The following is a 21,234-nucleotide window of genomic DNA, read 5'->3' on the forward strand; positions in this document are numbered from 1 at the left end:
TCAGCCTGCTGGGCTCCAGACAATAAGGAAATGACAATAAGTGCCTGCCCTCTAAGAAATTTCAGACCAATAGAGACGATAAGATGAGTACACAAAGAGCATTAACACAAGGTGGTATGCGATGACGACCATAAAAGAGGTATAAGCCAAACACTAAACCAGTTAGAGAAGGGAGAGGAAACTTCCTGCTGCGATGAACCAGGAAGGTTTTGGTAAGAATTACCACAGAGCTGCAGTTTTAAGAACAGGTAAGATTTTGAGAGTAAGTGGCAGGGCAGGGAAGAGCTCAAGAAGGGGAATAAAAGTATCGTTCCAGGGCTTCCCTGGTGGCACAGTGGTTGAGAATCTGCCTGCTAATGCAGGGGACACGGGTTCGAGCCCTGGTCTGGGAGGATCCCACATGCCGCGGAGCAACTAGGCCCGTGAGCCACAACTACTGAGCCTGCGCGTCTGGAGCCTGTGCTGCGCAACAAGAGAGGCCGCGACAGTGACAGGCCCGTGCACCGCGATGAAGAGCGGGCCCCCGCTTGCCACAACTAGAGAAAGCCCTCGCACAGAAACGAAGACCCAACACAGCAAAAATAAATAAATAAATAAGTAAACTCCTACCCCCAACATCTTAAAAAAAAAAAAAAAGTATCGTTCCAGGCACAGACAGGAAGCTATGTAAACAATGCACAGAGGCTGCTATAGGGAAAGGGGAATACGGTTTGAATGGAAGACTGAGTTCATAGAAGGGGATAGTGGAAGATATGAACCTAAAACACAGGTCTCAAATGTTAAACTAAGGAGTCTCAAATGTCAAACTAAGGTGTTTTATGCAGTGGGTAATGGGGGAGTCTGTGAGTTTTGTTACTTTTCTAAACATGTTACTTTAGCATGAATGAGAGGAGTCACTATAATCAAAAGGACCAGGGCTTTTGCCATAGATGTCACAAAAGCCGCAGAGAGCTAGAAGGTGCAAAGAGGTGAAATATAAATGTCATCTGGGAACAACACTGAGAAGGAAGCAGTAACAATGCTCCTCAGGAGATGCAGGAATCAAACAAGACTCAAAGTTCTTAAGTCAATTGCAGGATTAGTGCATTCAACCACAAGTGCCTGGAAGGGCAGCCAGGTTAAAGGTAAAAACTAACAGCAGGGCAGAAAATTCAGTGGCTGTGTCTAGAACTCCAGTGGAGATGAGGAACCAGTGCTCAGGAAGGAGGTGGCGACTTGAATGGCAAATGTGGAGGAAGCCAGCTTAGAGGCTCAGCTGTAGCAGAGGAGAAGCCAAACACTACACACGGCAAGTCAAGAGCTATGCACTTCTTCTGCCTCAAGCAAACATAACTAGGCTCTTAAGCTTGACAGAGAGCACTATAAACATAAGCATGCACACACACGCGCCCACACACACACACACACACACACACACACACACACGTGCACACTACTGAGAAGTGCTCTGTGGCCAGAGTGCCTCGATTCAGATCCTGACTCCACCATGTATTAGCTTTCTGATCTGAGACAAGTTACTTAACTTCTATGCCTCTGATTTCCCATCTATAAAATGGGCTCAATAATAGTACCTTATCTCATAAAGTTGTGGTGAGGATTCAACGAGTTAATTCATGTAAAGAGCTTAATGCAAAGTCTGTCTGGCACATAGTGAGTGTTCAGAATTGTTGGCCACTATTATTATCTTGAGTCTCACTATCATGTCATGAGATAAAGCCAGGCAATCATTATCATCTCCATATTACTAATGAGGAAACTGAGGCTCAGAGAGGAAATACTTGCCCAATTTTCACACAGTGCAGAATACAAGTTAGGGGTTTATAAAGTCCAGTCTCCTTAATGAGATTTACAAAGCTCTCCACGTTCAGCCCACCCGCTACCTCCCTGGCCTCAGTTCCTGCCAACCTTGCCTTGAATGTGAAACTGTGCCCGCCACACTATTTCTTGCCCCTCTTAACTTTCTGATCCCTATTCATCCCTCAAGTCTCCTCTCAAGCGTCACCTCTTCCAGGAAGCCCTTGGCACTTGCTCCCTCTTCCCTCTCACCACCCCACCTCCTTCTATACTCACATCTGACTATTAACATCACACCATGTGTAATTATAGACATCTGCGTTCCCCGCTGGACTCCGAGTCTAAAACAATTTCTGGCACACAGTAAACACTGAGTATTTACTGAATGAACTAACTCTTGTCTCTAAGTCTGATATTCTTTCCCCCAGAGCATGCTGCCCCTTTATCAACAAACGTTCGCTGTTTAATAATAGTTTAAAAAGAGTAGCGACAAAATTCCACCAAAGATCAACCAGTCATACTATACTTAAATATCAAACTAAACTTAAACACGTGGTCATTGTACCTACAGGGAGTGAAGCACACAAACACACCCTTCAAAGAGCTGACCATTCCCACCCACAGCTCATCTGTCTTGGTGCCTGTGGTCTCAAAGGAGAGAGACCAAACCCGAATCTATCAAAGGATTCCTCTTCCGCTTGATTAACCCACTGAGAAGGACCTGGGGCTTGGCACGTGAGGAAGATAGGTTCAAAGGTCTCACATCCAAAAGCCCAAAGTAAGGTACCTCCACGAAGTTAAAGGGTACATCTTACAACCTGTGTTCCACCTGTCAGCCTGAGACTAGCTTTCAGTTCCCGACGACTCAGAGTGATCGTGGGGAAAGGTTACCAGAGAAGGGAGAAAGGGAGCACGTCCACTGCATCCGCAGTTCCTCACACACCAAGCAAACACCTGTGCTCCATTCCACGAACACCTGTTCCCGGAAGCTTCTGACAGGTGGAGCCACATCTCCTCCACACCCTTGGCTCGGGCCACCACCCAGTTCATGTGGGAAGCGGGTGATCCTCTCCACGTTTAGGCAACTCTAGCAACGGAGGCTGATCTCCCCAGGGGCTCTTCCCTGAGGAACTCCGGGTATATGTCAGGTTTTCCCGTTGGTCTGGATAAAGCCGACAACACTCAGGGAAACAGAAACACAGGCCCAGAAACAAACAAACAAACACACACTTGTGTGTACTTGTGCCTGACGCTGACGGCTTGGGGAAAAGGGCCACTCGGTTTCTTGCGATTTGCCCACAGATGAGAGTTTTGTGGCCCACGCCTCCCTGCTCCTCCCCCACCAGGAAACTCAGAGACTGCTAACCGCAGCAGTGCCTGCTGAGCATGAGAAATTCTGCAAAGCACGAACCAAATTCAGCACGTACTGGGTTTCAACAATTCCCAGAACTTCAATTCTGGAGAACTTCAATTCTGGAAATACGGCCCTTACACATTCTTACTGGGCCCAAGCTTCAATCGTTTGTGCCAGAAGGACACCTGGGTCCTTATTAAAAGTGGTAAATATGCTTAACTCCAAGGCAGGCATAGTTATCGTCTTGGAATTCAGCCCCAATGTGGTCCAGTCCATAAATTAGTATATGGAGCCACTGTTTTCCAACACATGTGTACCTTCCTCCAGAAGTCTTGAATTAAACAGCAGCACCATCTCTGCTCCTACAGGTGCCTTTTACCAAAAGCTTTAAAATATCTTATCTGTTCCCACAAGTCCAAACAAGCGTGCCTTCGATCAACCTCAAATCCACCTTCCATACTGTGGACAGTGTTACTGTCCTAAAGTCTAGTTATTTCACACACGATATTGAGACACTTCCATTAGTTCCTTGCTGCCTTCAAGATAAGGGACAAGTTTTTAGCCTGGTTTCACCTTTGGGCATCAGTTCCCCACGTTAAATATATGACCATTAAATATACGCCCTCATTTAATCCTCTGAACAAACTGTGAGGCGGGTCTGATCTTTCCCATTTTACAGACACGTTGAGGAAGTGATATGCTATGGTGATAGTTGCAGACTTGGGGGACAACCAAGGTCTCAGGATGCGCCCTTCAACATGTCCCAAGATGGCAGACCTAAAACAACCCTAGAATCCATTCTATAAAGAATTAAACTGAAAACCCAGACCCTTTCTTTCTTTTTTTTCAAATTATTTTTCAAATTCTTTTCCCATTTAGGTTTTACAGAATATTGAGCAGAGTTCCCTGTGCTCTACAATAGGTCCTTGTTGGTTAGCCATTTTAAATATAGCAGTGTGTGCATGGCGGGCTTCCCTGGTGGCGCAGTAGTTGAGAGTCCGCCTGCCGATGCAGGGGACACGGGTTCGTGCCCCGGTCCAGGAAGATCCCACGTGCCACGGAGCAGCTGGGCCCGTGAGCCATGGCTGCTGAGCCTGCCCGTCCAGAGCCTGCCCATCCGGAGCCTGTGCTCCGCAACGGGAGAGGCCACAACAGTGAGAGGCCCGTGTAACGCAATAAATAAATAAATAAATAAAATAAAAATATATATATATGTGTGTGTATATATGTGTGTGTGTGTGTGTGTGTGTGTGTATGTATACATATATACACACAGTAGTGTGTGCATGTCAATCCCAAACTCCCAGTCTATCTGTCCCCCTCACCATTCGCCCCTGGTAACCATAAGTTCATTTTCTAAGTCTGTGAGCCAGACCCTTTATTTCTAAAACTCAAATGATTAGTCTAAAACCAGCAGTGGTGAAGATTCTGACCTAAAGAATCTAACATGCCAGAGTTCAGTCTTCCTCCCAGCGCAGATGGCTGGCAGAGGGGGCAGAGTGGTTGAGGCACGGATATGACAGGGCGCCTTGGCTTGGCCTGGGATCCAGCCCATGCCCTCAGCCTCAGAGCCCTGTGTTTTAATCAACTGACTCAGCCAGTGGCAGGAGAGACCAGGCGCCTGTGGCCGTGGGTAATGGCAGCACAAAACACATCTGTCTAATCAGAAGCTGATGGTGTCAGTTACACCAGGAGTTACAGTAAAACAATGCTCTACAAGGGAAAAAAGAATGTCTATTCACTCAGAAGTTAAGCAATGCCTTTCTTTCTCCCTCTAACTCACAATGCAAATTTGTGGAATTGTTTACTAGGTCTTATACCCCCCTCTCAAATATTTCTTGATGCATTTATAGAAAGAAGACTTATCTATAAATAGCAAACCAAATCTGTTCTACTAGTTGCTGCAAAATATCTAGAAAGTATGACGTTAGGAAATGCTTTTACTTTGGCTTTCTTTAATCTCTGTCAACATTTTGAGGGACAATGCAGAGCAACGTGTTTTTGTAAGTGGTACGTACTTCACGTATGTAAAGTCACTGCAACCACCTGAGGATCATTACACCACATTTCAGCATAGACTTCATTTCAGAAGAGTGATTCATTCATTCTTCCATTTGTTCATTTATTAATTCATTGAAAATACTAAGTTCCCATTGAGTGCCAGGCAATTGGATGCAGAATTAAACCCGAGATTCCAAGCCCTTAGAGCCTCAATCTTTTCCCGAATTGGCCTTTGCATCTCCAAGGTGTTCCAGCCACACCTGGCGCTCTCTCCTCTCTCCGGTCTCCTCTCTCCCTCCCTCGTCCTAGCCTATGGTTCTAAACCACTCTAGAGTGTGCTCTCTCACGTTCTGCAAGAGTCCCAGCACAGGACCAATACCCAGTGGGCACTAAAGAAAAGTACTGTAGTTAGTGATTTCAGAAGTGAGTACTTTGTGACACACACAGCCTTATTAACATAAATAACCTGCTTTCATTAGGCTTCTGTCAACCTACCTTCCCAAAAGTTGCCTCAAAGCAGTTCTCCCTCCTACAATCTGAGGATGTTCTAGATTAACATTAACAAATAGATGAGCAGAAACAACTCTCCTCTCAATGATCTATGGATCATGTGTTCTGCATGAGGGCAGTCAGCTGGGGAGACCCTTAGAAAATAATGAGGGCGCACTGAAAGCAACAGGAAGTGGGAACATTTTCTGACACCTGATTCATTTAGATGCTCTACCAAACTTTTATGTGGGCAAATGTGAATGAAAAATGACCCAGAATCATAGATTTTTAAGACTGGAAAGAACTTCATCTGGTCCAACTCCCTCTATAGATTAAAAAAAAAAACAAAACAAGGCTCCGGGAGAGGACATGACTAAACCCAGAGCTCACAGCCTATCTGTGAGATAGGAGTAGAAGCCAAGCCACCTGCCTCCCAATACAGGGCCCATTCCTCTCCGCAGAGCTGCTCCGAGCTGGGTGAGTGCCACCAGGGGTACATCATCACCTTTCCGGCTGCTCTCACTGCTTCCTCCCAGCATGCTTCGGCCTTGATTTAGGCATCTAGAGACAGCCCTCAGGAGCTCTGGGACTCCCTGTGCAAAGGAACAGCTCCCTTGAATGGCAAGCCTGTTTTTATTCTGTGAAATGGGACTATTTTCTGTCCTTTTCTTCGCTTCAGGACTGTGATGAAGATCAGTGAGACACCAGCCACGTAGGAATCCTATATTCTTTGAAGAAAACAGAGTAGGGATCCAACAGAGCATCTGCATCATAATTAAGTCCTACTGACGTTAGGCCCAGGAGTTAGATTTCGGCATTTTTATAAAGACCGACAATGTTTTTGTTTTATTCTACCTTTAAATTTCTTTTAAATTGCATACACACTGACATGCAATTCAAGTAACAAACAATAACACCTGCCACTTGGTCCTCCTAGTGACTTCGGTGGAGAAAAATCAAGTAGGTGTCATTATTTCCAATTTACGGGAGGGAAAACTGGTTCACAGAAGCTACCCAAAGTCACACAGGTACTAAAATGCAATGTTGGAGCAAGGACCTTATCTAAGGCTCTCTCCTCCTCACTGTGCTATTTAGCGTTAGAACTTTCTGCTCACGTGTTGCACATCAACAACACTGAAGAGCTACCTTTTTGTTACATCTGAGACATTTAAGATACTTGAGTCACTTTAACAAGGAGCACAACTTGACCCCGTAACTTCAGTAGCAGCCCCACTGCCATCACTTCTTTCTGCTGGAAACTAAATGACACAGGGGAACTATAGGGGGTGAACTTTGGGGTTCACAAACAGGATTAACCTTTATGATGTCTTTAATTATTCATGATTTACTCTCAACATTCTTTCAAAAGCAACCTGAGATGGCTTTTAGCCCTGATAATAATACAATCAAAAGTAAGGGTTATATTCATTTCTTCTTTTTCTTTTTAACGTACAGAGAAAAGATTTGGAAGGTTGTATCCCAAGTTTTGCATTAGTTGTTTCTGAGTACAGATGTATTATTATTAATGCTAATCTGTATTTTATCTTTTTCTACAACAAACAGGTATAGTTTTGGTAATAAGAAAACAAACAATAATGATATCACTTACACATGGAATCTTACAAAAGCTAAACTCATAGAAACAGAGAGTAAAAGGATGATTGCCAAAGGCTGGGGAGTGGGGGAAATAGGGAGACCTTGGTCAAAGCATACAGATTTCCAGTTATAAGATGAATAAATCCTTAGGATCTAATATACAGCATGGTGACTATAGTATGTATTACATACTTGAAAGTTGCTAAGAGACTAAATCTTAAACGTCCTCACTACAAGAAAAATAGTAGTGATATATACATGTATGAAATCATCATGTGTACACCCTAGACTTATGCAATGTCTTTTATATCTTAATAAGTCTGGGGGGAGGGAAAACAATGATTGTTTTTATTTTTTAAGTATGTTCTTCACTCTGAAAAATAGGAAAAGAGGTTATCACCACAGGAGGCTGGGAAGCTCTGTCACTATGAACCAAGTGACTAGAAAATACAAACAATACTTAAAGTTCCCAGACCAGAACCTTTGCCCTGTTTCTCCATTTGGGTACTCTCAGCCCCGCAAGAATATAAAGCAATATGCCAGGACACCAATTTTACACAAATATTTTGGAGAAGAAAACTATACATAAAGATTTATCAGAAAAACTAAATTTGACAGACATATGGAATCAAATGAAAAAACCTGCATAAATCCTTAAAACAATTTCCATGCTCGCTGGGGCCAATCTGAACTATAACCCAACCCCCAGGAGCACTTGTCAGGCTTCTTTTGCTATTAGAGACTCTTCTAATGGAGAAGTTTGGGAAGCCCTAAGGCAAATAGTACCATCTTATTTCCCCCCCTTTTTGAGGGAGCAGAAACCTGATTAAAACTAAGTCACTTTTCCTTTTAATTTTTTTCAAAAGTCAAATTTGTCTTCATCTACTATCTTTTTTTTTTTTTTTTTTTTTTTTGCTGTACACGGGCCTCTCACTGTTGTGGCCTCTCCCGTTGCGGAGCACAGGCTCCAGACGCGCAGGCTCAGCGGCCGTGTCTCACGGGCCCAGCCGCTCTGCGGCATGTGGGATCTTCCCGGACCGGGGCACGAACCCGTGTCCCCTGCATTGGCAGGCGGACTCTCAACCACTGCGCCACCAGGGAAGCCCTTCATCTACTATCTTTAAAAACTCCTTTATAAAACAGGTGGCAGCCAACACATTATCAGGGAAATCTGTAAGCCCACGGGGGCACAGTTCATCCTACCCTCCTTGCCCAAGGGGGAGAACGATCTGGCCTGGCATCCTGGGTTCTGAGGATGGTGAGGGCCCGGGCTGCCCCAGGGGCCGCCTCACATTTCTTCAGGACAGCAGACCACTCTGCACAAGGTGCTAATTCATTCATTCCACAAATGTTTATTGAGCGAAGCCTGAGAAAGCCCTCTTAGGGGACAGTGGGATCATTCACAAGCCAACGGTCAGGTCTAACGGATCAGCTGTGGACAATCAATCTTTCATGAGACCTCAAACCACCTCTAGGATAAAGCAAACAGGGTCCTCACCCAACCCACTCACCAACAGCTGGGTGGGATCAGGCAGGCATTCTGGAACGGGACTGCTGCTTGAGAGAGGCTAAGGCATCACTGATGCCCACCGGAATGACTGAAACGCCTGCACCATAAATGACATAACACCTCTAGAGTGCTTTGAATGGAGTCTGTCACCTCGTGAGAACTCAATAACAATCATTTTTGCTGTCACTATTCCAACTTGCCCTTACTCAAGGAGCACCAAAAAAGGGAAAAGAACACAGGTTTTAGAGTCACAAAGACTGGATTTGAATCCCAGCTCTGCCACTTACTAGCTATGTGACTAAGGGAAGCCATCTTTCTGAGCCTCAGTTTCTCATTTGTAAAATGGGGTAAATATCAGGATACCAGCCCTCACGTGGCTTTGTGAGAACTAAGGACGTGTTACATGCAAAGAAGAGTGTCTGGCCCATAAGTGCCCCCCAAAAAAGTCAATATTGCCACTGCCCTGCCCCCTTCCTCCGCTGCTCTTGATGGACCCTGGAATCTACTTTCACCTGGATCCCACACTAAGGGCTGAGGGAAAGAGAAGGGAGAGAATTGCTGGAGACCTTCCATAGAACCCACCAAAGTCCTCTGCTCCTTTCAAGCACCCTCCTCCGACAGTTGGCTGCCTAGCTGAGGATGGCTGCCAAGAAGGGGACGGGAAGCTGAACAGCAGTTGGAATCCATCCCACCTTCCAGTGTTGTCTTTCTGTCTGTCTGTCTGTCTGAAACCCCGTGGGGCTTCCTCTGCACATCCTTGCATGGTAGAGGCTGACAGTATGATTCATAGTCTGTTCTTATCTAGCCTTCCATCTCTACCCAGAACCCAAAGCCCTGGAGGCTGCTGGTCACAAACCAGCACTCCACGAAAATGAGGACTTTTCATTCAGGCAGGAAGTGGAGCCCCTCAAAGTCAAAGGGGATTTATAAAGGGAGGAGGGAGGAAAAGGAAGAGGGAGGAGGATGGCTGCAGAGAGAGAGGCCCACTTCCTACATGCTGGGAGAGCCCTATGTCCTAGCTGCTGAAGCAGTTGGTTTTCTACTTTGAAAGATAATAAATCTCATTCCTGTAATTTATAACTCACCACGGGACAAGGTCTGGGTGTAGGAGGAGAACTCCAAAACAAATCTGCTTATTTTCCAGGTATAAATCATCGGCACCCAACTCCCCCTTCCCAACCCCCCGCCTGCAGATAGGTCCTAACGTCCTACCTTACTCCACCTGAGCAATCTAGGGACAGTTACTCTGTAGTCAGGGCCACCCAGCAGCCAGTCCCAAGCCCAGGCTCAGTCCTCGAAAGCCCCAGGAAACGCGACAGCCCACGGAACCGCCGCCTACCCAAGCACCTCGGCTTCCTGGAGACCGCCCCCTGGGCAGCGGAGCCGGCTCTTTCGTGAGTGCGAAATTGAGAAAGGGCGCTTGCCGGGTGTCCAAACGAAGTTCACGTTTTAGAACTCAGAAGACCAGAAAAGCATCATCATTCAACACCAACTCCCTCATTTAACGGAGGAGGAAACACAGACCCAGAGAGGTAAAGAAAGTTGCCCGAGGTAACACAGCGAGTGGGCAGATTAGTCGAGGCTAGAGCCGGGCGCGCTGACAGCCTTTCGCCACCTCCCTCGTCCTCTTGGCCGCAGACCCCGGCCGGTTGGAGCAAACCCCGCAACCCCGAGCGCGGTGCGGCGCGTTACCTTCCTCCGGACTGGGCGCTGCGAGCCTCCTCTCCCCCGGCGGGGTGCTGGCGGCTCTGCCCGGCTCGCTCGCTCTGCGGTCCAGGTGCCGCCCGGCCGCTGTCAGCGATGGGAGGCGCGTGCGGGCTCCCCGTGGAGCGGCGTGCGGGCGCTCAGGGGCCACTCCCCGACGCACGGGCCGATAGCTCTGCGCCCGCGCCCGGCCCGCCCCCGCGCCCCGCCCCGCCCCGCCCCGACCTCAGCTCCCTAGGACTCCAGCCCTCTCTCGGGTCCTTCTCCCACTCCTCCCCGCCCCCCTCCTGTTTCTTCTCTACCCCTTAGCTCCCCATCTTGGCTTCCTTCTCAACAACTTTTACCCCGAAACAACTTTTTCACTGTGCAGATAAAGAATGAAATACATTTTTTGACCACTCTGCTTTAGGGGTCCTTGGAGCCCGAGAGCGTGGAGCGCCGGGACCTCTTCCACTCAGAGACCGGGGTCAGCCCCGGCGCAGTGGAAAGGGGCGCGCAGTGGTACGGAACAAGGTGCTTTCAGCACTCCGAACGTTAGTTTCCTCACGAGAAAAATAAACAAAAATATCTCACAGGTTGTTGAGAGGATTAAACGAGCTGATGATTTTAAAATATCTAATACAATAATACCTGGATAAACGGTGAGGGTGATGTGTACGGCCTGAGCAATCCAATGGGTGCGGAGTGAGGACTGGTAAACTGCTGGAAGGTGCTGGCTGGTGGAAAGGCAGGCACGCATATAAATACAATATTGTATCAGGGCCAGCTGAAAAAAAAGTTACCGGTGGTGGAGCCAGACCCGGCAGATTTCCGAAATTGGTGAACTTTAAGGCCTTCTGCTTCCTCATCATCTCCCCAGTTACTGTTGAACATCCAGTTGAGTGTAGCCCAGGTCTGCCTTGGGTCCTTCCAAAGATCTTTCTTCTTGCGAACTTACGAGTACTGATCCCCAAGTGCCTTCGTTTAGCGCTGGGTGCAGGACTACTAATCGACCTAGGAATCCTTGCATCGGGTTAATGTGCGTATTTTGGCTTTCACCCTAGCTTTGAGAGCCTAGTGTGTCCCCCGTGCTGAGTGAGCACTCCGGATGCAAAAGAGGATTAAGCCTTTGAAGAGACAAATTTGTAAACGATTTCAATTTAGGGTAATAACTGCTATAATAGGTGTACAAAGTGTTATAGAGTCGCATACACTGGGGAGAGGAGAGCAGTAAAAGCTTGAATACAAGTGCGACCAAGATAAGTCTTGAAGGAGCGCTATAACTTAGGTCAGGTGGACGCAAAGAGGACATGAAGATGCCTGTCATATGCCTGGCTATTGCACAGAGTGAGTGACAGGGGGGCAGAGATGAAGCTAAGAAGGAAGACAGACAGATGCAGGAGGAGTAGCTGTGCCTGTCTTGCTGAGGGAAGCAGGCTGTCATCATCCTCTTGGTGATGACTGCTGGTGAATGATTTTAAGCAAAGGAGTGGCATGACTTCATTTGCTTTTGGTACCTCAATTTCAGTGTCGATTGCACCTGCCTTGTTTATCTCCTTCCTGCTCCTCTCCAGCCTGGAGGGCAGTCACTGGGTCTTGCCCTGCCCGCTCCCCCGCCCTCGTTGCCTTGCATCACCTGGTACAGGGCTTTGAGGGAAACCGATGCTCGCTACTCCCAGTGTCACTCCTCTCCAGCAGACAAACAGCAACTCCCAACTGCAAAGGAGGATCTAAGGCTTCTCACTTCAAGTTCTGGGGCAGGCAAGTGGGGGAGAAATTTTGAAGTAGGGTCTTGTCAGGGACCCTCAACTCATCTGAAGTGGCCATATCGCTCAGAGCTTAAAAGCTAGAGCTCTGACATCAAACGGCCAAGGTTCAAATACTGTCCCCACCACTTTCTAAGAGGACCTGAGCTCAGTTGCTTAACCTCTCTGTGCCTCAGTTTGTTCATCTGTTAAAGAGATGATAATTATGCCCCTCTCTAAGGCTACTGTGAAGGTTAAAAGGTGCCTGTGTTTAGCAGAGTGTCTTGCACATAGAGAGTGCTGAATAAATCTTAGTTAACATGATGCTAGCAAGTCAGGGGCGGCTTCTTCCTCTTAACCTACAGATTGCCACCCTTCAAAATGGTTTGCATACAAGTGACACTTAAGTTTCACAGAATTCTCTGTTGATATTGAAGAGAAAGACAAGTGGGTAGGGATAATACAGTGCAGTGGTTATATGTGCGTGTCCTGACTCCACTGGACTCCAACACTAAACTAGCCAGGTTACTTGGGAAAAGTTACATAGCCTCTTTAAGCCTCTGTTCCTCTGCAATTAAATAGAAATAGTAATATTACCTGTCCTGTGTAAGGGAGATGCTGTAATACGCATAGCACACTGCCTGGCCCAAGGTAAGATCTCAATAAATGTTAGCTAATAGTACGATAATGGTTAGAAGAGAGTTCTTATACTTTGGGGAAAGGGAAAAGTAATCTAACAGTAATGAATTGGAAGGGGAAGTGTAATCCCTCCCCCCAAACTAAACTCAAACATAAAGGTTGGTGCTGGATCTGTGAAAACTGACTGGGACACAAGCAGAAGTTAGCTTAGAAACAAGCAGGTGGAACTTAGGCCTGGAGAGTTTTCCAGCTGCGCATGGGTTATTTAAATTTGGAACCTCCATTTGAACAAAGATTAAATTCTTGCAACTCTATGGAACTGAAATAAAATGAAGTGTTGTTTGCAGAGGTGTGTATGACTGCCCTCTGAACTGGCCTCCTGGGATGGTGGAATTCCAAAGGCTCTTGCTTTCAAATGAGAATCTGGGATTTAACCCCTAACACCACCCAGCTGTTACTTTGTAGAGTCACAGGCACATTGCCAAGTTGTTTAGTTTTATCAGCCAGTTAGCGGGTAAATATTTGTGGGATAGGCTAGGTATGGTCCCTGCAGGCTCTGGACATCCTCACCTCTATTTCTGACCCAAGGAATCCTTCTCAGGCATCAGGACCAGGGACAAATCTCACAAGATTCTGCCCTCCTAGTTGAATGAATCAATCCTTTGAACATCTCAATCAATCCTTTGAACCCGCATGATGTATTACTTAAGCCTTTTCTTTTTCTTTTTTTTTAAAGAATTTATTATTTATTTATTGGCTGCGTTGGGTCTTTGTTGCTGCGCGTGGGCTTTCTCTAGTTGTAGCGAGCAGGGGCCACCCTTCATTGCGGTGCGCAGGCTTCTCATTGCGGTGGCTTCTCTTGCTGTGGAGCTCAGGCTCTATGCACGCAGGCTTCAGTAGTTGTGGCTCACGGTCTCAGTAGTTGTGGCTCGCTGGCTATAGAGTGCAGGCTCAGTAGTTGTGGCTCACGGGCTTAGTTGCTCCGCAGATGTGGGATCTTCCCAGACCAGGGCTCGAACCCGTGTCCCCTGCATTGGCAGGCAGATTCTTAACCACTGCGCCACCAGGGAAGCCCCTTAAGCCTTTTCTTGGCATTGATTTCATTGTGTCTTTATAGTTAGTTGTCACAGGATATGGCACTCCCCACCAGTTTTAAATCTCCCCCAATTCAAGGACCCCTTTTTGCTTTGTGTTTCTTCTCATGACCTCCACCCTTCCCTCAACCCCATCTCTACCCCAAATGACTGTACACCATAGGCGCTTAATTAATGCTTGCTAAATTGCATCTCATAGTAGACATGTTACAGAGAGTAGCACTGTTGCCACCATGGAAAAGTAAAAGAAATTAAAAACGAAATCTTCTAGTGAAGACATGAGTTTGTCTTTAAGCTATGTTGATTTATAACCTCTTACCCACCAAAAATGGAAGATATTGCAAAATGCTGTACAATTACATCCAGTGTGGTAATGTGGTTATGTGACTTATAGCAAGCAGTAGGTATCAAATGTACAGCATTTAGCATATAATTCAGTCATAGTACTGGGTCGCCACAGCAGGAATTTGGTTTTCTAAATAATTTGCAAATGCTGAATATCTTTTTAACTTTTGGAAGTACAAAACTTTGGCCTTGAATCAAATTGTGTTAGCAATCTCTCCACAGTCTTTAATAATGCCTTGCATTTCTACAGGGCTTTGTATTTTCAAAGCTCTTTCACTCTGATTATCTTGTTTGATCTTCACATCAACCCTATGATGTAGGAAGGGCAGCTATTAGTATCTGCATTTTACAGATGAAGATAAGGGGGACTAGAGAGGATCAGGTCCTAAGCTTAGGCCAAATGGCACACTAGTGACACAGCCAAGGTTGGAACCCAAGGATCTGTAAACCAGAGAGATTTCTGATATTCATGAACATTTTGATTATTTATGACATTTATGAGCAATGGTCTTATGCAGACGTCCTAATTTATATTCATGTGCATATATTTTCATAGAGTTCCTTTTAAAAAAGTAAAGAAAAACCTTCATGGTGATCATCTCCCTCAGATATGTATGTGTAATAGTCATAATTTGTTAATTCAGTGCCTTTCATCTGCACATATCAACATGCATTCCAACATTAATTATTCTTTAAAAACATTTCTTGGTTTACTCTATCTGTAAGAACATATTTTCTTACTTTAATGTTTAAAGAAATAACATGTTACTTCAAAAAATAAAGACCTCCAGGGACTTCACTGGTGGCACAGTGGTTAAGAATCCACCTACCAAGGCAGGGGACAGAAGTTTGATCCCTGGTCCAGGAAGATCCCACATGCTGTGGAGCAACTAAGCCCACGCGCCACAACTACTAAGCCTGCACTCTAGAGCTTGCAAGCCACAACTACTGAGCCCGTGTGCCACAACTACTGAAGCCTGTGCGCCTAGAATCTGTGCTCCACGATAAGAGAAGCCACCCATTGAGAAGCCCACGCACCACAACGAAGAGTAGCCCCCACTCGCCGCAACTAGAGAAAGCCCATGTGCAGCAACAAAGACCTAACACAGCCAAAAATAAATAAATAAATTTATTTTAAAAATAAAATAATAAAGATCTCCATTTATATGAAATACCTAGAATAGTCAAACACAAAAAGACAGAAAGTAGGCTAGTGTTTACCAGGGACTGGGGAAGGGGGTAATAGGAAGTTATTGGATACAGAGTTTCATTGCGGGATGTTGAAAAAGTTCTGGAAATGAATGATGGTGATGGTTATAGAACAGTGTGAATGCACTTAATGCCATAGAACTGTACAGTTACAAATGGTTAAAATGGTAGATTTGTTACCGAACACAAGTTTGTGTGCCCAACACACAGTAAGGCCAAACAAACCGAAAAGTTGGAGTTGGAGCAGAGAAGGGATTATTGCAGGGCTCGTGCCCAAACCACCCCCCCCCGAACTCCCTGAAGCATTTCAGCAAAGCATTTTTAAAGGCCAGGTGAGAGAGAGTCATCCCAAAGGGTATGTGATCCACTCCTGCACAGTTCTCTGGTTGATGGTGGTCAGTCCTTAGTCACCAGCAGGTCTGGGGTCTGCATGCTCATGATCGTCAAGGAGTTAATTTCTTCCACATGGTGGTGGTTTTTAGCAAATGAAAAACGCAGGAAATATGCATGAGATACTATTATCTAGGTAGTCAGAGAGGAACTACAGCAGAGGATATAGGGGAGGGGTCTGTCCTGGGAAGGCCCCATAGGGTCCTGCTCCGTTACAGATTTTATGTTATGTACATTTTACCACGACTTTAAAAAAGTAGAACACCATCTTATTTTATTAATATGATTCCCTCTAATAGAAGAAATCTAGTTATAATGCAACTCATGACCATTTTTTTTCTTTACATTTTTTTTTTTTTCCAATTGACCTTACCTAAGAGCCCCTTTCCACTTGCTGCGGAAGAGACGATAGCAATCCGTAGGGAGCCCTACTAACCTTTTAATAAAACTCTAAAATGAGGTTAAGGTTTGTGTGATAAGGTGGGATCCTAGTAGATTTTTATAGCTGCTACTAATCAAGTACTTCCTACCTGCCAGGTATTGACTAAATGCTTTTACCTATATAATCATCTGAGCAGCTTCAAGTGACAACAGATGAGAAACTGAGTTATATGAAGGTTAAGGTACTTGCCCAGGGCTGAAGAGCCAAACACGAGGTAGTAGAATCTCCCTTCAAACAGCAGTGGTTTGGGTTACATGATTGGACTAAAGCAGGGTAACTTCCTCAAGTGCTCCTTAGGAGACTACTTCCTCTGTGCTGTGATTACTGTCACCTTCCTTTTACAGAATCACCATGTCCTGTGTGGCTAGGCCTGTGCTGTCCAAAATGGTAGCCACTAGCCACATATGGCTACTAAGCACTAGAAATGTGGCTAGTCTGGAGTGAGATGTACCCCAAGTACATCTCAGAAAAACAAAAAAAAAGTAAAATATCCCATCAATACTTGTTGTGTTGATTCGATGTTGAAAAGATAATATTTTGGACATATTGAATTAAATAAAACATGTTATCAAAATTAATTTCATCTGTTTTCTTTTATTTTACTGTAGCTACTAGAAAATTTTAAATTAAATACGTTGGACTTCCCTGGTGGCACAGTAGTTAAGAATCCGTCTGCCAATGTAGGGAACATGGGTTCAGTCCCTGGTCCGGGAAGATCCCACATGCCGCAAAGCAACTAACGCCGTGTGCCACAACTACTGAGCCCGCGCACTTAGAGCCCGTGCTCCACAGCAAAGAGAAGCCACTACAATGAGAAGCCCGCACACAGCAACGAAGAGTAGCCCCCGCTTGCTGCAACTAGAGAAAGCCCACACGCAGCAGCAGAGACCCAACGCAGCCAATAAATAAATAAATAATTTTATTTATTTATTTATTTATTAAATAAATAAATAATATGTTGCTCTCATTCTCCTTCTACTGGACAAGGCTGCTCAAGGTTGCCTGGGTCACTTCTGCTACCTTAGTTCTTCACTGGGAGAAGGGGAGTAACCTTCATTTCCCGATAGCTCAGTAGAAAGTTCTCCCTTCACCTCCTTCCCACCATTGTGCCATGTCCAGAGAGGGCCTTTTGAGTTATTATGTACAAAATAGGAGAGACATATTGAAAGAGCTTACCTTTGTGTCTAATACTCTGCTTTTGAATTCAAAGCACAATAATTGCAAAATGTTGTCATTACTACTGACTGGGGGTTTTATCCCCTATTCCTTTTCAAGTACAGAGGGATCTTGAGTAATCATACATTTCAAGAACGGAATGTCTGGTTAAAATGAAACATAATCCTGGTCTATCCTTTGTTTATTCAGTTGTTCATTCAGTCATTCATATATTCATTTCATATTACAAATATTTACTGAGTGAATATCTGGTTAAAATGAAACATAATCCTGGTCTATCCTTTGTTTATTCAGTTGTTCATTCATTCATTCATATATTCATTTCATATTACAAATATTTACTGAGTGAATATCTGATTAAAATGAAACATAATCCTGGTCTATCCTTTGTTTATTCAGTTGTTCATTCATTCATTCATATATTCATTTCATATTACAAATATTTACTGAGTGAATATCTGATTAAAATGAAACATAATCCTGGTCTATCCTTTGTTTATTCAGTTGTTCATTCATTCATTCATATATTCATTTCATATTACAACTATTTACTGAGTGAACATTATGTACATGGTATATTGCTATGAGGAATTCAAAGATGAACAAGATTAGTGTCTGCTGCTGATTCTCTTTCAAAAATATATTTGTTTATTTCTTTGCTTATTACACTGGACATCACAGGCAGCCTGATATAATAAGAAAGCCCTGAACCAGGGGTCATAAGGCCCAGAATCTAGTCCTGGTTTTATGAGTTATGTGAAATGAGCAGGTCTCTTCAAATCCAAATCTCAGGTTTTTTCATTTATAAAATAGGGAAGTATAAATATACCAACGCTGCCTATTGTGAAAATAAGATCATGAAAGTGGTAATCTACAAATGACCATTTCTTACTTATTAAAAGACACTGCATTAGAAGCCAGGAGACTTGGCTTCCTTTCTGGATCCTACTAACAACACACAGTGTGGTTTTAACCTCTCAAGCCTCAGTGTCCTTAAATGAAGAGGTTAGACTGCATAGATTCCAAGATGTCTTCCTGCTCAAAATCCCAGGTTTTAAGAGTTTATGATTTAAAGTAATCATTCTCTGAAGATCAGCATTTAAGTTTACCAGAGTCATAATTTTCATATCAATTCTCTAGCCATAGATCTTATAGGATTTAAAAGTATGAAGCACTAGACACTTCCCTGGAAACTGTGCCTATTTGTTTGTAGAAAAATCTCTGCATCAGCTTTTTTTTTTTTGTAACAGTGTTTTGTCCTCTGCATTTTATTTTATTTTATTTTATTTTTGCGGTACACGGACCTCTCACCATTGTGGCCTCTCCCGTTGCGGAGCACAGGCTCCAGATGTGCAGGCTCAGTGGCCATGGCTCACGGGCCCAGCCGCTCCGTGGCACATGGGATCTTCCCGGACTGGGGCACAAACCCGCGTCCCCTGCATTGGCAGGCGGACTCTCAACCACTGCGCCACCAGGGAAGCACGTCCTCTGCATTTTTTAAAAGCCAAATGGAAGAGGACAGAAAGTAAAGAAATTAAAAACAACTGTTTGGGGCTTCCCTAGTGGCGCAGTGGTTAAGAATCCTCCTGCCAATACAGGGGACATGGGTTCGAGCCCTGATCCGGGAAGATCCCACATGCCGCAGAGCAATTAAGCCCAGGCACCACAACTACTGAGCCTGCACTCTAGAGCCCGCGACCTGAGCCACAGCTACTGAAGCCTGTGTGCCTAGAGCCCATGCTCTGCAACAAGAGAAGCCATGCAATGAGAAGCCGGCGCACCGCAAGGAAGAGTAGCCCCTGCTAGCCGCAACTAGAGAAAGCCCGCGCACAGCAACGAAGACCCAACGTAGCCAAAAGTAAATAAATAAATTAATTAAAAAATAAAAACAACTGTTTCAATCACCAATTGGTGTGTAGCAAACCACTCCAAAACATAGTGGTTAAAACAATGATTTACTACTTCTCATTACTCTGTAGGCTGGGCGGTACTGCTGCTGTTCCCTCACTACTACCTGGGATGTCTGAAATGACTGCATTCAGCTGAGAGCTCAACTGAGGCTGGAACATCCAAGATGGCCTCTCATCCTCTGGGGCCACTCTCCACATGGCCTTTCCTCATCCAGTCTTCTAAGTCCAAGCTTCTGAAATGGCAGCTGAAGCCCAAACATTACAAGAGACAAGCCCCCACGTGCAACTATTTGTGTCATGCTTGGTAATATCCTCTGGCCAAAGCAAGTTTTGTGGCCAAGTTCAGAGTCAATACAGGGGATCTGAATATGTGGAGGCATGTTTCATCAAGGACCACCGAGGTAATAGTCTACCACTACAACTTCCATTTGACCGAGTTCTAGATCTTATCCCCATCTCTCACACTTCTGCATAAATCATTCCATTCTTTACTTCTGTGCCTTGTTCATACTTCTATTTCTGCATATGTCACACTCCACTTTAATCATCAGTTTATATTTTTATATTTCCCACCAAAATGGGAGGTACTTGTACAGAGAAGAGACAGTGTCTTATTCCTCTCTGAATGTCGATCATCTATCAAAGTGTCTCCACACAGGAGATACTTAATTAATAATATTGAACCACCAAACTGAATTGTTTGGAACTTCACCAAATGTCAAGAGTAGAGTGCCCCTTGGGCTTCCCTGGTGGCGCAGTGGTTGAGAGTCCACCTGCCGATGCAGGGGACATGGGTTCGTGCCCCGGTCTGGGAAGATCCCACATGCCGCGGAGCGGCTGGGCCCGTGAGCCATGGCCGCTGAGCCTGCGCGTCCGGAGCCTGTGCTCCGCAACGGGAGAAGCCACAGCAGTGAGAGGCCCGCGTACCGCTAAAAAAAAAAAAAAAAAAAAAAGAGTAGAGCACCCCATTTCAGATTGCACAAGGGCGAGTATTCCTAACCTAGGTTCTTTATTTTCACTAAACTCTATCTGAAATTTACCATTTCTTTCAACTGGAAATGTATGCAACAAACCACAGTAGTACTAACGGTAGGTGTGGGAGTTTTTCACCAAAAGAAACCTCAATTTTTTTAATATCACATCACAGCTGACTTGTCACAAATATTGTACATATTACAATTTTTTAAATAATTTGAACAATCCATTTTAATATAATTGGTTTTCTTTGTAGTCCCAAATATTTTACTTTATTCCATTTAGAAATATTATTCTAGGGAGTACCTGAGCTTCACCACACTGCCAGGGCTTTCAGAAAAGGTGAAGAACCCCTGATTAGAATGAGCATATGACTAGGGAGAATTTAATACCTTTGGAAAGACACCCCCCCCCTCCATCCCACTAGAGCCACGTCAGCACTACCTTGTTAGAAAAGCAAATGCTCAGGCTTACCACAGACCTTCTAAATCAGAAACCTGGGGTTGGGGCCCAGCAATCTGTGTTTCTACAAGCCTTCCAGGTGATTCTCCAAATTCTTGCAAGTTTGAGAACCACTGAACTAGGGAAAACAGTAGTGAGTTGAAACTGAGCAATACAAGGGTAGCTGAAGACCATTTAATGAATCAATAAGTATAGACAGATACCTCCTATTTCCTCAGCACTGGGAAAAGTACTGTAGGAAAATGTTCTATATCTTAATTTGAGTGATTATAATGCAGATGTATACATATATAAAAAGACTTCAGGCTCTACCCTTAAGACTAGTGCACTTTACGGGTGTTACATGTCAATTTTAAAAATAAGTATAATAAGAGTGTAATACATAATTCTTGTCTTCGAGGAACTTTCTGTTCACTTTAG

General features: G+C 44.7%; 1 protein-coding gene across 1 annotated transcript in view; it reads right to left on the reverse strand.

Annotated features, from left to right (window-relative positions):
* Nucleotides 1-10,541, reverse strand: part of SYTL2 (synaptotagmin like 2) — a 107,907-nt gene extending 97,366 nt beyond the window's left edge. The window contains 1 exon segment of the mRNA XM_060160157.1: nucleotides 10,437-10,541. The gene's annotated coding sequence lies outside the window, so the exon portion shown is untranslated.
* Nucleotides 10,542-21,234: the final 10,693 nt, after the last annotated feature.

Source organism: Lagenorhynchus albirostris, chromosome 9, assembly GCF_949774975.1.
Source record: "Lagenorhynchus albirostris chromosome 9, mLagAlb1.1, whole genome shotgun sequence".
NCBI classification, from domain to species: domain Eukaryota; kingdom Metazoa; phylum Chordata; class Mammalia; order Artiodactyla; family Delphinidae; genus Lagenorhynchus; species Lagenorhynchus albirostris.